At 39.0% G+C, this 16,681-nt stretch overlaps 1 protein-coding gene and 1 non-coding gene across 2 annotated transcripts in view; one reads left to right on the top strand and one right to left on the bottom strand.

The window, feature by feature from the left end:
* ARHGAP26 (Rho GTPase activating protein 26) overlaps positions 1 to 16,681 on the bottom strand; it is a 517,227-nt gene that overhangs the window by 260,504 nt on the left and 240,042 nt on the right. The window lies entirely within an intron of this gene.
* LOC126029156 (U6 spliceosomal RNA) lies at positions 1,456 to 1,559 on the top strand. Its single transcript, XR_007502808.1, has one exon. It is a non-coding gene; the product is annotated as a U6 spliceosomal RNA (small nuclear RNA).

Genomic DNA, 16,681 nt, shown 5'->3' on the forward strand with positions numbered 1-16,681 from the left:
CAAATTAAAAAGTTTGCGTATAGCAAAAGAAACATGGGCTAAAATTAGAAGACAACAAACTTGGGAGAAAATTTTCGCATTCAGCACATCAGATAAAGATTTGATATCTAGGATATACAAAGTACACATAAAGGTTAACTCCACAAAACAAATAGGCAAAGGAAATGAACAGCCATTCTCTGAGGAAGATCAACACATGACCAACGGACACATGAGAAACCTACTCATCACTTATCATTAGGAATATTCAAATCAAGACAACAATGATAGCATCTTACACCAGTGAGGACGGCACATATCAAAAGTCTCTGGAAAAAAATCTCTGTTGGAAGGGATGTATTGAAAAAGGAACTCTCATCCACCGCTGGTGGATACCCACTCTATCCAAATCCCTATGGAAAACAGTATGGAGGATTTTCTCTAAACTCAAAATCGAGCTGACATATGACCCAGCAATCCCTCTTTAGGGTATCCATCTCCAAGACACAAAAACATTCATACAAAAGAATGTATGCACACCACTATTCATTGCAGCACTCAGTACAATAGCTAAAACTTTGAATCAATCTAGATGTCCAAGAACAGATGAATGGATCATGAAGATGTGTTACATATATACAATGGAATACTACGTAGCTGTAAGGAATAATACGATCATGCAATTTGCAACAAGATATTATGTTAAGGAAGTAAGCCAGAAGGATAAATACAAAATGCATATGTGATATTTAGAATGACTCCACGAAGTAACACAATCATCTACATGATAGTTGTCTTGAACACCATTGGCTCCAGAGTATAGAGAAGAAACAGAAAACCTTATATTCTTTTTTATACTCCAGAGATATGCAGCAACAGAGAAAGCTGTTTAGATTGAACAGGTATTCAAACAATTGCTCTTTTTTGTTTATTTGTTTGTTTGGTTTGTTTTTTGGGCAACACCTGGTAGTGGTTACTCCTGTCACTGTGCTCAGAAATAGCTTCTGAGAGGCTCAGGGGGACTATATGGGATGCCAGGGTTCAAACCAGGTCCTTCCCAGATAGGCTGTATACAAGGCAAACACCCATCACTGTGTATCACTCCAGCACCCAATCAACTGCTTTATAGAGGTCTATAATAATGTCCTAATGCTTTTATCCATAGAAATAGGTGCAGAATTTATTTGGAAGCCATGGACTCTCACTATAGTGCTCATATAAGAATGTTTTAGTGTCTTAATATTTATGTATGTAATAACTCTAATCTTTGTGTTCACAGTGGTTCTTGGAGATATAGGTTGGTTGCCTTAGTTATACATTATGGTGCTATATTAGACTCCAAATACAGTATTCATTATAATAATCTTGAAAAAATATTCTTTTTTTATTTAAACACCATGATTACAAACATAGTCCTGTTTGTAATCATGGTGTTTAAATAATAAATAAATAATATAAATAATAATAATAATAATAGTGCTCGCTTCAGCAGCACATATACTAAAATTGGAACGATACAGAGATTAGCATGGCCCTTGCGCAAGGACGACACGCAAATTCGTGAAGCGTTCCATATTTAAAATAATAATAATAATAATAATAATAAATAAATAGTTGGGTTAGTCACAAAAAGAACAACCTCCCTTCACCAGTGCAACATTCCCACCACCAATAAACTCCATCTCCCTCCACCCACACCCCCTGTCTGTAATCAACACTGTCATGGTGGTTTTCAGTGTTCTAACTGTACTCAACCCGCCTTGAAGTGAGCTTCTCATTGTGAGCCATCATCTCTGGGCATTATTACAATAATATCTTTTATTTTTCTTAAAATCCATAGATAGGGGCCAGAGAGATAGCATAAAGGTAAGGCATTTGCCTTGCATGCAGAAGGATGGTGGTTCAAATCCCGGCATCCCATATGGTCCCCCGAGCCTGCCAGGAGCGATTTCTGAGCGTAGACACAGGAGTAACCCCTGAGTACTGCCAGGTGTGACCCAAAAACAAACAAAAAAAATAATAAGTGAGACTATTCTGTGTGTCTCTCTCTCCCTCTGACTTATTTCACTCAATTTTAAGTTTTCATGTCCATCCGTGTATAGAAAAATTTCATGATTTCATCTCTCCTGACAGCTGCATAATATGCCATTGTGTATATGTACGACAGTTTCTTTAGCCATTCTTCTATTGAAGGGCATCTTGGTTGTTTCCAGAGTCTGGCTATTGTAAATAGTGTTGCAATGAATATAGGTGTGAGGAAGGGATTTTTGTATGGCCTTTTTGTTTTCCTAGGGTATATCCCTAGAAGTGGTGTAGCTCTATCATATGGGAGCTCAAGTTCTAGTTTTTTTTGAGAAATCACCATATTGTTTTCCATAAAGGTTGGACTAGATGGCATTCCCACCAGCAGTGAATGAGAGTTCCTTTCTCCCCACATCCCTGCCAGCACTTATTGTTCTTGATCTTTGTGATGTGAGCCAATCTCTGAGGTGTAAAATGGTATATAATTGTTGTTTTGATTTGCATCTCCCTGATAATTAGTGATGTGGAACATTTTTTTATGTGCCTTTTGGCCATTTGTATTTCTCTGAGAAATTGTTCATTTCTTCTCCCCATTTTTTTTATGGGGTTAGATGTTTTTTTGTGTGTGTGTTGTTGTTGAGTTCTGTCAGTACCTTGTATATTTTTGATGTTAGCCCCCTGTCTGACCGAAATTGGGTGAATAGTTTCTCCCATTTGTTGGGTGGCTTTTGTATCCTAGGCATTATTTCCTTTGAGGTGCAGAAGCTTCTCAGCTTACTATAGTCCCATCTGTTTATCTCTGTTTCCACTTGTATGGAGAATGTTCTTTCTGCCTGGAAGAAGCCTTTAGTCGCAATGTCATGGAGTGTTTTACCTACATGTTGTTCAATATACCTTATGGTTTCAAGCTTGATATCCAGGTCTTTAATCCATTTGGATTTGACCTTTGTAGACGGTGTTAAACGGAGGTCTGAGTTTGCTTTTTTGCAAGTGGTTGACCAGTTGCTCCAACACCACTTGTTGAAAAGGCTTTCCTTTATTTTTCTTCATTTTGCATTTCTTACCCCTTTATCAAAAATTAATTGATTGTATGTCAGAGAACATTCTTTGAATACTCAAATCTATTCCACTGATCTGAGGGTCTGTCTTTATTCCAATATCATGCTGTTTTAATGACTGTTGCTTTGTAATACAATTTAAAGTTGGGGAAAGTGATGTTTCCCATATTCCTTTCCCAAGGATAGCTTTACTATTTGTGGATGTTTAGTGTTCCAAATAAATTTCAGGAGTGTTTGATCCACTTCTTTAAAGAATGTCATGGGTATCCCAGATTAAATATTGTTTTTGATCTTTGTGATGTAAGCCAATCTCTGTGTACATATTAAATATATACAACGCTTTGGGAAGTATTGCCATTTTAATTATGGTAATCCTGCCAATCCATGAGCAGGATATGTATCTCCATTTCTTTGTGTCCTCTTTTATTTCATAAAGAAAAAATTTCTTGAAGCAGGGTTTTGTAGTTTTCTTTGTAAGGTCCTTCAACTCTTTAATTAAGTTGACTCCAAGATATTCGAGTTTGTGCGATACTAATGTGAATGGTATTGTTTCTTTAATGTCCATTTCTTCTCTATCATTATTGGTATAAAAGAAGAGCATTGATTTTTGCATGTTAATTTTGTAGCTTGCCAATTTCCTATGCAAATCTGTTGTTTCTAGAAGCTTTTTTGGCAGAGTCTTAAGGGTTTTCTAAATATAGTATCATGTCATCTCCAAACAGTAAGAGCTTGATTCTTTCTTTCCTATTTGGATGCCCTTGATATCAATTTTTGCCTAATCGCTATGGCAAGAACTTCCAGTACTATGTTGAATAGGAGTGGTAAGAGAGGCAGCCTTGTCTTGTACCAGATTTTAGAGGAAAGGCTTTTAGGTTACCTCCATTGAGAATAATATTTGCCATTGACTTGTGTTAGATGGCCTTGACTGTATTGAGAAAAGTTCCTTTAATTCCCATTTTGATGAGTGTTTTTAAGGTGTGGAAATCTTATTGAATGCTTTCTCTGCATCTATTGATACAATCATATAGTTTTTCTTTTGCTTTTTGTTGATGGTGTATTATATTGATTGATTTACATATGTTACACCATTCTTGCATTTCTGGAATGAAACCTACTTGGCTGCGGTGTCTGACCTTTATGAGGTGTTGGATCCTATTTGCCAGGATTTTGTTGAGGATCCTTGCATCTGTGTTCATTAGGAATATTGATCTCTAGTTTCTTTCCTTCCTTCCTTCCTTCCTTCCTTCCTTCCTTCCTTCCTTCCTTCCTTCCTTCCTTCCTTCCTCTTCTTCTCCTCCTCCTCCTTCTCCTCCTCCCTCGCTCCCTCCCTTCCTCCCTCACTCCCTCCCTTCCTCTCTCGCTCCCTCCCTTCCTCTCTCTCTCTTTCCTTCCTTCCTTCCTTCCTTCCTTCCTTCCTTCCTTCCTTCCTTCCTTCCTTCCTTCCTTCCTTCCTTCCTTCCTTCCTTCCTTCCTTTCTTTCTTTCTTGGCAGGATCTTTGTCTGGTTTTGGTATCAGGGTGATGTTAGCTTCATAAAAAATATTCGGGAGTGTTCCTGATTCTTCAATTTAATGAAACAGTCTGAAAAGGATTGGTAGTAGTTCCTCTAGAAAGATTTGAAAGAATTCGTTAGTGATTCCATCTGAGCCTGGGCTCTTTTTCTTTTAATTTCCTCAGTAGTGATGGGTCTGTTTAGATATGATAGATCATTTTGGTTTAACTGTGGAAGATTATAAAAGCCCAAATATTTATCCATTTCTTTCAGATTCTCATAGAGTTTCTCAAAGTAGTCTATGATTACCCTTTGAATCTCTGCAATATCTGTAGTGATCTCCTCCTTTTCATTTCTAATCTCATTTATCAAGTATCTCGCTCTCCTTTTCTTTGAGTTTTGCTAATGGTTTATCATTCTTGTTTATTTTTCAAAAAACCAACTTTTGCATTTGTTAATCCTTCATATTGTGTTTTGGCTTTCCACTTCATTGATTTCTGCTCTAAGCCTTTTTATTTCTTCTGACTACCTATTTTTGGTTCCTTTTGTTGATCATTATCTAATTTTAAGCTGTGTCATTAAGCTTTTTAGTGCGGCTTTTTCTTCCTTTCTTTTTTTTTTTTTTTTTTTTTTTTTTGGTTTTTGGGTCACACCCAGCAGCAGTCAGGGGTTACTCCTGGCTTCATGCTCAGAAATCGCTCCTGGCCGGCTCGGGGGACCATATGGGACGCCGGGATTCGAACCGATGACCTTCTGCATGAAAGGCAAATGCCTTACCCTCCATGCTATCTCTCCGGCCCTTTTTCTTCCTTTCTGATGTATGCTTGCAAAGCACATTTTTCTCTTGTACCACGTTTGCTGTGTCCCTTAAATTCTGATAATTTGTGTGTCTTCATTGTCATTTGTTTCCAGGAATGTTTTGATTTCCTCTTTGATTTCATCTTTGACCCACTTCTTGTTAAGTAGTGAGATGTTTAATTTCCAGGTGTTAAAGTTTTTCTTCTGTGCCCTTTTGTAGTTCACATCTAATTTCAGTGCCTTGTGATCTGAGAAGGTAGCCTATACGATTTCTATCCTCTTGACTTCATGGCGATATGTTTTATGGGCCATCATATGGTCTATCCTGGAGAATGACCCATGTGCATTAGACAAGAATGTGATTTTAGTTTTCTCAGGATAGAGTATCCTATATATATCTACTAGTCCACTTTTATGTCTACTAATCCATTTCTATTTTCAGAGCTAGTATATTCTTGTTGAGTTTCAGCCTAGTTGACCTATCAAAGGGTGACAGGGCAGTGTTGAGGTCCCCCACTAATATTGTGTTGCTATTGATATCTTCTTTCAGATTTGTCAACTGTATTATTTATCAACTGTATTAAATATTTTGCTGGTCCCTTATTGAGTGTGTATATGTTAGAAGTGTTATTTTTCCTGTTCTACATATCCCTTGACTAGCACGAAATGTCCATCTTCATCCCTTACAACTTTTCTGAGTCTAAAATTTGTGTGATCTGATATTAGTATGGTCACTCCAGCTTTTTTAAGGGTATTGTTTTCTTGGATGATTTTCCTCCAGCCTTTGATTTTGAGTCTATATTTGTTCTGACTATTTAGGTGTGTTTCTTGTAGGCAGCAGAAGGTTGGATTCAGCTTTTTTTTATCCATTTAGCCACTCTCTGTCTCTTAACTGGTGCATTTAGTCTATTGACATTGAGAGAGTTGTCTTTGGATTTAGTGCCACTTTGTGTAGAAGTTTGGTGTGCAGTTGGTCGGTCTTGTCTTAAAGTAGACCTTTCAGTTTTTCTTTTAAGGCTGTCTTGAGTAGATTTGTTTAGTAGAAAATTCTAGTAGGTAAGTTTCTCTTGGGGTCTGAGTCCAGGTTAGAACCAGGTTATAGGGATTGTTTAGCTTGTTATTATTTTAAAAATAGCTTGCTTTATTTATTTATTTATTTATTTATTTGTTGCTTGTTTGGTTTTTTGGGCCACACCCGGCTGTGTTCAGGGGTTACTCCTGGCTCTGCACTCATCATCCCTGGCAGGCTAGGGGACCATATGGATGCCAGAAATCAAACTGGTTTCCTCTCTGGTTGGCTGTATGCAAGGCAAATGCCTTACTTCTGTGCTATCTTTAAGGCCCTTAGCTTGTTATTTTTATTCCATATGCACCCGTAGTATCATATGGCATTGTTCTTTTTTGCATAGGCACATTAACATGAGGAAATCTTATGTATAAAAATTTCTTATCTAATACAGTTAGGAACATATAAATTTTATATTGCAGGGGGGCCTTTCCTGAACATTTCATCATGACTTGATTTAGGCTTCAGTCAATAGACATCAACCCTTCACTTGGATCCCATCTTTAGAACTGGCATTGCTTTCTGCACCAGCACTAGGAATCAAACATTGACCAGGAAAGGCTCTAATGCTGCCCTAGCACTAACTTGTTTCAGGGTGGGTTCATATGATACCCTGATGACTTAGAAACAGCAAAAACTGGGGCCGGTGAAGTAAGGTGTCTGCTTTGCAAGCGCTAGCCAAGGAAGGACTGCGGTTCGATCCCCCGGCATCCCATATGGTCCCCCCAAGCCAGGGGCAATTTCTGAGCTCTTAGCCAGGAGTAACCCCTGAGCATCAAACAGGTGTAGCCAAAAAAAACCAAAAAAAACAAAAACAAAAACAAAAAAGAAACAGCAAAAACTTGCTTTCAGGATAGGTTCTCCTCCCTTGCCACCTAATGTTGAGAAGAAACCAGAAGATGCTCTGTGACACCCTGACTTTGACATAGGATCTGTGTAAAAAAAAAAAATCAAGATTTTTAATTACAGAAGCCTGACTGTGACAACTGTGATTGAGGAGAACTTTCCGTGGGACCATGAAGAAACACTTTGGAGTAGACAACTTAGTATGTCTGGAACCTATAGTTGGTCTAATGGCAGGATGCTTCAGGCTAGGAACACCCTGTTTTTAGGACAAATGTTTTTCCTTCCTATTTTCCCTAACATTTGCTGCCCTTATGCAAAAAACTGCTACCCCCTTTTTTATCTTTAGGTAGGGGCTCCCGCCTTTTTCAAAGAACCTTGGGACACTACATTGTTTTAGCTCATATTTCTGCATTTTTCTATAAAATTAAGAAAAAAATAATAAAAGGATAGGGGCCAGGGGCCAAGTGGTCTGTCTTATAGATGCATTGGTAGAGAAAAAAAGGACAGAATTACATATACAAACCAAAGTCAATAACAATAAAATCAAGAGACCCCAGCTATAATCATTTAAATGTAAGTTATAATAATTTAAACTTAAAATGTGTCTATTTTACTGGGGTAGGCCTGGGGGCAAAAAGTAGGGTATATGATGCAAGCTGGGATCAGTGGTGGAAGGAAGTCAACACTGGTGGGGAGAATGGCCCTGATTCACTGTCACTGTATGTCTGAAATCCAACTATAAAGGACTTTGTAAATCACAATGGTTTCAATAAAACAAAATTAAAAAAATAAATGGAGATGAAAGCCAGAGTGGAGTCCCAGGAAGGCAGAGTTTAGCTGGAAATAAATAAGTGACAGCTGAGTCCACTAAAGCAGGGCAGCTGGCTAGGTGACATTCTAAGACAAAAGACTAAGTCCCATTTCATCCATAAGGTGGCTCTAGGCCCTAGACCAGGGATCTCAAACACACGGCCTGCAGGCCATTTGCGGCCCTCCATACAACATTTTGTGGCCCTGCCCCAGAGGAACCTTTTTTTGTTTTGTTTTGTTTTAGTTGTTTGGGTCACACCCCCCCAATGTTCAAGGCTTACTACTGACTGCACTGAAGGATCACCCCAACTTTGCCTCCTGCGGCCCCCAGGTAAATTGAGTTTGAGACCCCTGCCTAGACAATCCGAGGCTGACAAAATCCGATTCCCTGGAGGTTTAATAATTGTTAACTTTTTCTTTTACCTGGAGAGTTTTGGTGTATTCCAGAATAGGGAAAATGGATTGAGGTAAGGCAAAGTATGGAGGTAGAAAAAGTGTGCTATGGTTTCTGAGGATGAGACATGAATGCCTGATTTCACCTTTTCTTAAGAACTTTCACAACAATTCTTAATGAAAAGCAAATCAAATAATCATATTTTATAGTGTGTTAAGAGAATTCAAAATTGTCTCACGGGGCCAGGAAGGTAGCGCTAGAGGTAAGGTGTCTGCCTTGCAAGCGCTAGCATAGGACGCACCGTGGTTCGATCCCCCGGTATCCCATATGGTCCCCCCAAGCCAGGGCCGATTTCTGAGCACATAGCCAGGAGTAACCCCTGAGCGTCAAACAAGTGTGGCCCAAAAACCAAAACCAAAACCAAAAACAAACAAACAAATAAAAAAATTGTCTCACCGAGCCTGAAAGGGCTGGGGGGGAAAAAAGCTGACCAAAATGTTATTCTTTTTATATTCCCACAGAGATTATTTGTTAATAATATGTTTTTATTTAAACACCATGGTTACAAGATTTTTCATAATAGTTTTTTTCCCCACAGATAAAGTTTTTCTTGATGAGTTACAGACATACAATGTACAATAACCTTCACCAGTGTGCATTTTCTGCCACCAACATCAACAGTTTCCTTCTCACCCTCCCTGATGCCCTCTTCCCTCCCACCCAGTCTCTCCCGCCTGCCTCTGGGACAGGTATTTTACTTCTCTCTATATATCTCCATCTCTCTTTCTCTCCCCCTCTCTCTTTTTGTTTGTATCACTGTGGTTTGTACTTCTGCAAATAAAGAGATACAATGAATATCCTTTTCATATTAGACTTTCTCTACTCTAACTCCACTTTCCACTCTTTGTGGCAAGATACCTACCATGGAATGGTCCTCCTGTTTTTAATTTCTATTGTCTCTAGATATCATCCCTACACTCTTTTATTTTCCTTATATCCCAGGATGAGATAAAAACATAGAATAATCCCACAGAGATTCTAATGGTTTTTTATTCCCATAGAAATTTGAAATGGGAACAGACCATTCTAATATCGCCTTTTCTTGACCCTTCACTACACTTAGGCTATTCTACAAAATTTAGTCCTTTAAGGACAAGTGGTAGAAAGTATACACAGCAAGTGTAAAGCCCAAAGTTTGACCTGGCATAGAATATTCTCCTCCCCATAACAACTCCAGGACTGATCCCTGAACCCCAGCACTGTCCACTGTGCTCTCTGTAGAAAAAAATAAATATCTCAGAAGACTTTTTTTTTTACATTTTTCCATTATTTCTAATATTCAAATAAATACCTGACAACCAGTTCTGTTTTATAGTTCTATGAGAATTCCACATGGAATACAGGAAAATGTTAGACAAACTTCAGTGTTGAAGTAACTGCTCCTTGTCAAGAGACTTAAGACATGTACAAAAGATTGTATATTGAAAAAAATAATAAAAGACTATAAATAAAAGAAAAATATATTTTGCTCAACTAGTCTTTCTCAGCTGGTCAGAAGTGGGGTAATAATCTTGAGGAACAGATGATCTTTATTAATTCATTTGTTTGGTTTTAGGGATCACAATGGTAGTGCTAAGAGCTTATTACTCCTTAGTGTAAGATCACTACTGGTGGTGCTTAAGGGGACCAAATACATGGGGTGAAGGAGACCAAACCTAGATCTTCAGCGTGCAAAGCAAGCACCCTATTTGCTGTGCTATCTCTCTGGCCCCACGAATAGATGATCCTTATAGCAATCATAAACATCCTGAGTACTCCCAGATTTTACCTTAGAGCACTGGGAGAAATACTAAAGTGAGCAGAAATAGAAAAAGGCAAAAACGCAAAATAGGTTCTTTCAAGAGCACACAGGTGAGACACTGATATCCAGTGATGGGTAAGTCACTGATTTACCTTCTTTTCAATCCAGGCGAACTACGTGTAAGCAAAAAATTTCTAGGTTACTAACACTTATTGCAGTAGTGCTCCTCCTCCTCAAGGACTTTGATTTGTGTGTTATATAAACACTATTACCATAGTTATAATTCAGGAAGCTTTGTTGTTTGACCTCAAGAAAAACCCAACCTCAAATCTGGAGAATGCTGACTCTCTAGACCACAGTAGACTGTAGAAGGTAGGACCTGCCAAATTCCTTCCATCTTCTAGAAGGAACGACTATACTTTGAGTAGCAAGCAGGCAACAAGAAGAGGAAATGCTGTGACATTATGCAATTTCCTTGCAGTTCAGAGTCAAAAATCCTGAAAACCCTAAAAGCAGCTTCCTTAGCTTTCAATCCAAGACCAGAATCACAGCCAAAGTAAACAGAATTGAATGCAAAAAAAAAAAAAAAAAGTTTAAGTAAAAATAAATATATGTAATGTACAAGTCAGAAAAAAAATGGTTCAGGAAATTTCAAGGTAACAGAAATGACACAACTCAATGATATTAAATCCACAACAGCTAAGTAGATTGCCCATGAGCTGACATGTACCTAGAATACGGCAAGGTTCACAGTGCTAGAACCTTCTTGCTTTAACATTTCCTGGCTTTTGAGCTGATGCAACTTTAAAAAAGAGGTGTGAACTCACATACCCACCAGCATGGCTGTTCTCCAGGGAGGGGACAGACCACCTCCCCATGCCCACAACCCCCCAAAATGCTATCTTAAACAGAAGGTCTTTCTACGTTTTATCTCTCTCTTTCAACCCATCTTTGGAAACAGTGATACAACTTTGTAGCAGAGGGACTCTTGTTCTTTGTGCTTGAAAACACTGAAGAAAACAAAGAAATTCCTCGATATAGGATACAGAATCCCAAAGTAGCTCTGAGGCTCTAACGGAGTCCCACCCAGGAAAGACATTGCCAGAGCATGAATCAGCAATACAAATCCACTCCTTTCTGCTTCCAATTCCCTTTTCTTCCAGAAGGCTAAAGACAAGTGGCATTTACACCAGTAGCATTAGTCCCCAATACCAACTTGAGAGGCAGGAGGAGGATTTATCTAATGTTTACATAAGTGGCATCTTGGTCCCCATTGAAAAGTGTGAGGACAAAGCCATATGTCTCTAGACAAATGGCTCATAGCTGTGTTTCCTCAAATATAGAAGAAAAAAGTTACTCACTTTAGGAATTATTCTAATGCCAACCCAGGTAGATGCGGCAAGGGATTCTGGGAAAAAACACTCTTCAATTTCCATGTTCTGAGCTGGTCTGAAATGCTCTGAAGAGTCTATACTTTCCTAAAACTTTTAAGGAATAGAACAGTGTTTGCAAAATAGGAGGGGAGGTGCTAAATGTTTTTCTGGTTCTAAGAGAATAAATATTTTTTGAGGCTGGGACATTCCTTGTTCCCAAGTGTGTGAAAGGGGAGATCTTCCAAGCTTTCCAAGAATTTCTCACAACGACTAGCTGGGACTATAGGAGACCTTGAAAAATAAGTAATTGTTCTTCAGTGACCCAGTAATCACTGGCTCCTCCTTAGGAACTGAATCTGTTTCCCTCTAGGTCCACCCACTCTGTGGCTACCACTGCTCTGATTCTAGGGGACACAGGCAATATGACTTGGGTCTAGCCAACCAGAACAATACACTTGCTCCCTACTCCCAATATTTTCAACATTAATAAATATATATTCATATATATAAACAAAACAGAATACAAACACACATAATTCATCACCTATTTATAATTGCTAATATTTTGCTATGTTTGTCTTGTCACATATAAAACCATAGATTCATTGAATTTTTTCTGCAAATGTTAAAATAAGATACAGACATCAACAATCCCCCCCCCCCCCCCAGTTGTTGGCCATAACCAGCAGTGCTCAGGAGTGACTCCTGGCTCAGTACTTAGAGTGCTACTAGGAGGCTCTGGAAACCATATGGGAATCTGGGGATCAAAGTCAGGTCAGCCACATGGAAAGCAAGAGTCTTACCCATTGTGCTATCACTCTGGTCCTCTTAATACTTCTTATCTAAACCCACTGTTATGTATGATCATTTTACAAATGTTCAATATTTATAAATGCATCCATCTTTTTCAGGTAAAATTTACCTACACTGAAACACACTGCTCTTCAGTGCGCCAATTTTAAGTGTATGAAATGTTACGACTTCATGTATCTATGAACTCTTATCCATAAAAAGGAAATTTTTTCATCACAGGGGTTAGCTCTATTTTGAGGGGGATATGGGGTCTGGGAAGGCACAACCAGGACTGTTTAGGGATACTCCTGGCTCCATGCTTAGGAGTTATTCCTGACAGTGTTCAAGTATACTCAAACTATACATTGTGCCAAGGATCAAAGTAACCATAGGCAAGACAAGTGTGTTAGGCATTATATGTAGTATCTCTTCAGCCCTGACGTTGTTCTCTCTAGTGCATGCACATAAGCACAACCGCGCACACACACACACACACACACACACACACACCCTGTTCATCTCTTTCTCTCACTTCTGCCATTCGTTTCACAGCTTACAAATGGCATTATGCAGTTTGTGATTTTCAAAGCTGATTTATTTCAGTAAGCAATAAAATGCTGAGATTTCTGGTCCTCACTATGACAATGAGAGTTGGAAATGATCACTCTCAACAAGAACTGGGTGCTTAAAGGAGGTAAAGTGATATGCATGATACCCCTTCATTAACTATATTGCAGACCGCAATGCCTAGGAAGAAATAGGGGAGAGGGGAGAGAGGGGAGAGAGGAGAGAGAGAGAGAGAGAGAGAGAGATGTTTGCCATAGAGATAGGAAGGAAACTGGGAACATTGGTGGCAGGAAATGTGCACTGGTGAAGGTCTATAGGTATTGGGCATTGTATAACTGAAACTTAATCATTAACAACTTTATAAGTATCTCATGGAGATTCAATTAAAAATCAAATTAGTTTTTTTCTGGTATTTTATAGCTGAAAAAATATTTTAAGGGAAATATTTTTTATTTAGTGTCTATGAAATTACAATGTCAATGTGGTGGATGGGGGTTTTGATGAAAGAAGTGAACACTAGAAATAGGATCGATGTTAAAACACTATATATCTGAAATTCAATAGTGATTGACATTGAAAAAATATTTTATCTCTTAAATATATCAATTTTTAATTGCTTTAGCTGATCCCTATATTTGACTATGAGAACTAAAAGTACCTCCAAATACTTTTATATAGGTCCCCCCGTTTTTTTTGTTTTTTTGGGCCACACTCGGTGATGCTCTGGTTACTCCTGGCTATGTGCTCAGAAATTGCTCCTGGCTTGGGGACCATATGGGATACTGGAGATTGAACCAAGGTCCGTCCTGGGTCAGCTGTGTGCAAGGCAACCGTCCAGATATCACTCCAGCCCCAGGTCCTTTATTTTATTTGGTGGGGGGTCTCCGAACTATGCCCAGGAGACTCACGAGACTTCATCAGCAGTGCTCAATCAGCCAGGCCAGTAGTTCAATGCAAGGATGCAATACTGCTTGGGTGCTGCTTCAGTATAGGGAGGTAGGGGTTGGGTTGCGCAGTTTATCCCAACTGTGCTGGAAACATCCAAGTCTGACTGAGCTATGTTTGTGGGATTGCATAATACCATGAATCAAACCTGAGTCAATAACTTAGAAGTAGTTAAGGCACTAGTCTTGCATGAAAACAACTCCAGCTTAATCCCCAGAATCGTATATGGTCCCCTGAGCACTGAACACAGAGCCAGGAAAAAGTTCTTGACATTGTCAGAGGTGACCTATACACCAGAATCAAAGCCAAAACTAAAAAACAAACAACAACAAAAAAACCAAAAATCTCTTGAACTAGGCACATGGCATTCTACTACACTAGCGTCTAGCACCCATATTAATTTCTTTAGAGGGCATATACTTTCATTTTTTGGCTGTAGAATTCTAGAGGAGAAATTATTAAATTGTAGGGTAGGGGTTGTTGTTAAATATAAAAATACTAAATTTTGTTCTAAAATATTTGTAGCATTAACCCTCCCCTTGGCCACTAACACTGACAATTAGTTGTTCTGATATACTCTTCAATGAGTAGCGCTGTTAGACTTTGAATGACAGTATTCTGGTGGGTATAAAATATATAAAAGGGTTTTTGTTTGTCTGTGAGACACATCCTTCTGTGTTCAGGGATGACTTCTGGCTCAGCACTTAGGAATCACTTCTCGTAGTGATTGGGAGACCAGATGAGATGCCAGGGATCCAACCTGGGTGGCTGCGGGCAAGTGCCCTTCCTGCTGTACTATCTCCTCAACTGTAACTTACAATTTTTGTCCCACCCCCCCATATCTTACAATTTTAATTTTCATTTCCTTGACTGATCATGTTAAGCACTTTTTCGTATGCATATCAAACAATGTCTCATTGTGTCTTTTGATCATCCCTTAACTAAATTGCTTTTCTTTTTACTGAGTTTCAAGAGTTCTCTATAGATTCCAGCTCTAATTTCTTGTTAGGTATATTCAAATATAATAATGTGAAATATTTCCCCCATCTGTGACTTTCCAAATAACTTGACTTTTGATAAACACAAATTTTTTTAAGAAAAAATTTTTCTCCCATTTTGGCAGAGCTACTGTCTTCTGTACTGTATTAAGAAAGCTCTTCTAGAAGAAAGGTGGACAGCTAGCTATGGGTTAGAAGCACAAGCTTTGCAAGCAGGAGTTCCCAGAGCACTTCTGGGAACCCCTGAGCTGGGAATAGTCCTCAAACACTGAACGAGGTGTGACCGAAACCAAAAAAGGAAAACTGAATCATAATTACAGATATTTTTGTCATGTATTCTAGAATCTTTACCATTTTTTATTTTAAATTTAGGATCCAGCTAGAATCCATGTCCTAGTTTGTAAACAATTCATAGACGTCTGAGTCACTGACCAGTTGTGATACTCACTGGCTCAAAATACAAACTGAAGGGCAAGTCACCAGCTCTACTCTCCTCAGAAAGTAACCACATAGAAAAACACCCACAGAAACTCTGAGGATATGGTAATTGTCTCCTACAATATTCATCTACCTCTGCTCCTTACCCACTCAGTTCACTGGATAAGGAGGAAGTATGCTCACGTTTAGTCCAGTCTATACCTATGTGCTCAGGGCTAATTTTCAGGACCATGGTTGAGCTCAGGGCTCCCTATCAGCCTAGATCCCAATAGGCAAGGAGCCCAGGGAACATGAGAAAAACAAAAACAAAAAACACAGTGGTGGAACTGACCATTAACTGACTTCATGATGGCCTTGGTTTAGCTTCAGCCTCTCTGTACTGAAATTTCCAAAACTATCAAGTGAGTCCTGAAGTACCCACTTTAAAATACTCCCTCACCACCTACCATTTTAATAGTCCACCAAAAATAAACTTGTTTAAATTCAGAAAGACTCTTCAAGACTTTACTGTCTGTAAGGATTTCAGATAGCAATGGGAAGACAGTCCCTTAAACTTATCAGCAAGCTATTAAACTGATTTACTGAGCAGTAATTAGAATGGAGTTTTGTTTCTGTTTTCTTTTGATGCAACAGCAGGCAATGCTCAGGGGTTGTTCCTGGCTCTGCACTAAGAAATCATTCTTGGCAAGTTCAGTGGACCACATGGGATGTCGAGGATTGAACCCAGGTCAGCTATGTGCAAAGTATACACCCCATCAGCTATACAATCACTTGGGCCTTCAGAATAAGATTATTATAACTAGAGGAATAGGAGTAAGGAAAAGAAAAGAGAGGGAGGCAGAATTGGAAAGCTGTTGCCCCAAAATCTCTTAGATTACAGTGCCATTTCAAGCTCGCCACCCGAAAGTGATGAATATTCGTGTTAATGTCAACCAAGAGCTACCCCAAGCTTGTATTATAGAGAGCCAGACATGCCATATGCAGAGTCACCATGCTCAGCTGTAGCCAAAGGCAACTGAGGAAATGCTCCCTTTAAGTCTGCTTTTGTAAAGTGGTGAAGGGTAGGAAAGATTAGGACATGCCTAACTTCTGGCTTGAATTTGAGAGCATGGCAGAGAAACACATAAATCCAAAAGCCATTTCTGGACACTTGCCAACAGCACTTGATATGGCTGGTTACCCTGTGTCCTCTGATTGTTCACCTCCCCGAACCTATTCTGGCTCTGCTCCACAGGCAACGCTGCAGGTTCCATGAACACAAAATTAGTGAATTCTGAACCACTGCTTCTACAGTCAATACAGG

Source organism: Suncus etruscus, chromosome 14 (assembly GCF_024139225.1).
Source record: "Suncus etruscus isolate mSunEtr1 chromosome 14, mSunEtr1.pri.cur, whole genome shotgun sequence".
Classification (NCBI taxonomy): Eukaryota; Metazoa; Chordata; class Mammalia; order Eulipotyphla; family Soricidae; genus Suncus; species Suncus etruscus.